This window comes from Vicia villosa, unplaced genomic scaffold (genome assembly GCF_029867415.1).
Source record: "Vicia villosa cultivar HV-30 ecotype Madison, WI unplaced genomic scaffold, Vvil1.0 ctg.000916F_1_1_3, whole genome shotgun sequence".
In the NCBI taxonomy this organism is placed as follows: Eukaryota; Viridiplantae; Streptophyta; class Magnoliopsida; order Fabales; family Fabaceae; genus Vicia; species Vicia villosa.
The window spans coordinates 207,885-212,003 of NW_026705413.1; the positions used below are offsets into that span (position 1 = coordinate 207,885).

The window sequence follows — 4,119 nt, forward strand, 5'->3', positions numbered from 1 at the left end:
GTTTTTGCTCGAATCGATAATCACTACAAGAAAATTAGAGATTTACGACACATAAGTCGCGACAGTTAGATGATAACCGCCCTCTTTCTCCAATCGCGACAGTACCCACGTCGGTTTTGGACAACTGTCGTTTAATTTTAAAAAAAATTAATAAAAGTCGCGACAGTTAGTCTCTCAACCGCCCTAAACTCTATATTGCGACGGTTATCTCACCTGCCACACCTCCCATATTTAAATTCATAACAATCACTTCACGTTCCTACCCCTAAATCCATCCTTAAATGCAATAACAATGTAAACGAAATTTTACGACTGTTGCTCCACCCGCCGCCACCCAAATATAAAGTTGGCTCCCTTCCCCCTAAATTCTAAAGCGCGAACATCAAAGGGTTTTTTTTATTAATTTTTCTCTTCTTCTTCCTCTATCATCTTCAACCGACCATCAAACATGAATATATCCTATCAATGAGTTTACTCATTCTGCTACCTTAAACGACTAACTTGTAAGTGTTCGATTTTGTTTTCATTTCCCTTTCTACTATGTAACAATTCTGATTGTTATTAGTTTGTTTTTTGTTAGTATTTTAGGGTTTTGAACTCTGTTTGTGCTAAATTCTGGAATTTCTACTATGAATGATAGTATTTTAGGGTTTAGAATTTGATACTTGGGGAAAGAATGGGAAGATTCACGATAACACCATTGTTGTTATGGATTTGAGAGTGAAAAATGAGTTTTTGAGAAATTGAGATTTCAAATTTCAAATTAGAGAGAGTGGGTTGATTATGAAGTGGGTTTGAATAAAGTTTGAATCTTTCCTTGATTTGGGATGATACTCAACTCAGACATTTGAACAAATAGATACTGAGCACATTGAAAGGGTTATTAAGAGGAGGATTAAGTAAAGATTATAAAAAAAATCAGATTTTTTTGTTGGGTGTTTAAATAGTATGAGTGTGGAAGCAATCAAATATCTATAGTTCTGTTATAGATGATATTTATCCTATGGTTCTGTTATAGATGATGAAACAGACGTGCCCTACCATTTGGTTTCTTTCAAATCTCTCAATTTTGTCTTGTTTTTTTGCCATTCATGTATATTTGTCCATGGTGTCTGATATGTCCATCTTTTATTCTTGTTGAATTGACTAGGTAGGACTTGTTTTGATTCCATTTTAGTCATGTTGAATTGACAATAACTCTTCTCTATTGTAGTTTTATTAAGAAACTTCTCAAGTGCGACGACGACGAGTATTTGATTCTCCGGTTTTCTACATTAAGGTGTGTAATTCTGGCCATTAAACTAGTGAGTGTCATTCAGTTTTTATTTTGCTGGTACAGAGGCTGTTTTAGAGTTGGTGTGTTGTGCTTTTTGCGACAATGTCTTGTGCTTTTTGCGGCAATGTCTTGTGGTCTGGTGTGTTGTGCTTTTTCTACATTGCATACTTTCATAAAACTGAAACACAGTGGGTGGATATGGTAAAGTGCATGTGTCTTGTCCTGATTCGTAGATGTATGTTGAACAGATTACGCAAAGGCAAAAGCCCGGTTTTGGATTCCACCACCATCCTTGCAAACGCTCCTGAGGTAAGTAACTCATAACTATTATCTTTTTGATCAATTTGGAATTTATTTTTATTATTATTATTATTGTAATTGTAACCTTAACTAATGAATGCTAAGTTAAGGTTCTTAATTGATAATGCTTAATGTAATTGTAACCTTAACTAATGAATGCTAAGTTAATTAGGTTCTTAATTGATAATTCTTAATGTCATGTTTCTTCAAAATCATAGGTTTAAAATGGTTGCATCCACTGCCATGACTACTTTGTAATGTCCATTCAATAACATGTTTTGAGATTTTGTTTGAGAAAACATGTCACTGGTTGCCAATGTCATTCCCCGGCAGAATATTCTGCATACCAAGAAATTATATTGCATGGTTGTTTTAGTTAGAAGACATATTAGTGAAAATGTTCATTTCATCCATTCCATATAATTTTCTTGTAGTATAATAACTTGATTCAAAAGTAAAGATGTGGACAAATGTGGAAGTAGCAGGGCAATATGTGCAGTTGAAATTTTAATTGAATTATAAGAGAAAAGGCATTCTTCTAATAAAACACAGTTAGATTATAACCAGATGATAATGTTAAATCCTTTATGAGTATTGACATTTATAAAAAAGAAAACTAATCACCCTATTTATAAGTGTAGTCATTTTGATTGACTCTCTAAGAAGTGAATAATTTAAAATGGTCTAAAGGATTCAAAGACTCTAACCATCTTAAATTTCAAATGCTAAAGGATTTGGATACTGATGACTTTCTTTGAAGTTTGAGAAGTCTTCACAATTGCTTAAATTATAAGGTTCAGAAGAAGTGAACAAGCGTTTGATCACTTATAGAAACCAGTATCAAAACTAATTTTATTTATGGAAAATATGTTCATTATAGGCACATAATTACATAATTACAATTACAAATATGTTCACGGTCTCTCCCTCCAAGAATTAGAGTTTAGTCTATCACCCAAAACCATTCAATAACTATGTCACAATTTGTTTCTCTTTTCCTTTTCTATTTATTCTGCTGAATATTGTAGTTTCATCTACACTTTTATAGTATTACCAATACTGCTGAATACTGTAGTTTCATCTACACTTTTGTCTAGATAGCTAGTAGTGTTAAAAAATGGTAGAAAAGTCTAATTGACATTTGTATTGTTTTTTTATTATAGGAGTATATTGTCTTTGACAATGATGTTATTAATTATGTGTTCTATAGTGAAGTGAAAGTGAGAGTAATTAACATGAGAAATAATATTTGTATGGTTTTTACGAATTCTTTTTCGAGCTATAACAAAGTCTTTATTTTTGAAATAAATCAAAAGAGTAGCTCAATTTTCTCTTTTGCATGTGCAGGAAAAATTACAAGCTGCAATTAAGGATTCTGTGTCTGAAAATGAGGCATTTCAGAAAGTATTTGGAAAAGAACATCCTGGATATGTTCGTAGTATGGGACTTGGAGTTACGCCGTCTCAAATTAATAGATCTACGAGATCGGCGACTTCTTTGGAAGAAAATGAAAAAATAAAGGAAATGCAAGAAGAAATTAATGCACTTAAAGAAAAGAATTCAAAAATTGATGAATTGATGGAGGCAGTCGCATTCTTAAAGCAAAGGGACAATGCTATGACAGAGGAAAATGAACGCTTAAGGCAAATGCAAAATTCTAGTGGAAGACAGGTATATTATTTTGATGCATTTAAAATTAAAGTTCATGAGTATTATTTTAAATAGTATTATTTTAATACTTTTTTTCTTTCAGGGATTGGAATCACCCGCTGATGGTAGACGTTCTTCTGAGTCTAGCTACCGAATTGCAGATAATGGATCATCAAGAAGGACAAATTAGACGTTGCTATGAATTAATTAGATTATAAAATTTCCTATGTATTTTTGGCACTATGAATCTTATTATTATAAGATTAGGATTTGATATGTTTTTCGGTTTTTTGTATTACATGACATGATTATGGAACTCACATTTTTTTTGATATCACATATGTTTATTTGATATTACATGTTTTTGTATTGAAATTAATTTTAGTATGTTTAAAAGTGATAGAAAATCAAATAAAAAATATTACAAAATAATAATAACATAAATAGAAATAATTTAAAGAAAAAAATAATACTGAATTTCAAAATATTTCAGTAGATTATAATTAAAATAAAAAATATTTAAAAAATACTATAGATTAAAATTAATAATGGTTTAAACTGTTATTAAAAGTAAAAATTTAATAATTAATGGCGCTTTAAACCGTTACCATGAAAAATATATTAAAAAATTTATATCAAAATTACGACGGTTTGAACAGTCACATTGTCACACACACGACAGTTTGAAACCGTCACAATTAAAATTAAAAACAAAAAACAAACGACGTTTCCCGACTGTTGGTAACCATCGCAATTATCTTTAAACGACAGTTCCCAAACCGTCGTAACATAGAACGACAGTTGGTATAGCGGTTTTGACAACCGTCGCAATGCAGCCTCGCGACACACGTTTTTAGGACAGAATAACAACCGTCGTAATATGCACATTGTGA

General features: G+C 31.3%; 1 long non-coding RNA gene across 1 annotated transcript; it reads left to right on the plus strand.

The window, feature by feature from the left end:
* The first annotated feature begins 244 nt into the window (after positions 1-244).
* Positions 245-3,534, plus strand: LOC131632220 (uncharacterized). The gene is made up of 5 exons (XR_009292928.1): positions 245-503; positions 1,214-1,279; positions 1,525-1,585; positions 2,924-3,247; positions 3,330-3,534. It is a non-coding gene; the product is annotated as an uncharacterized LOC131632220 (long non-coding RNA).
* Positions 3,535-4,119: the final 585 nt, after the last annotated feature.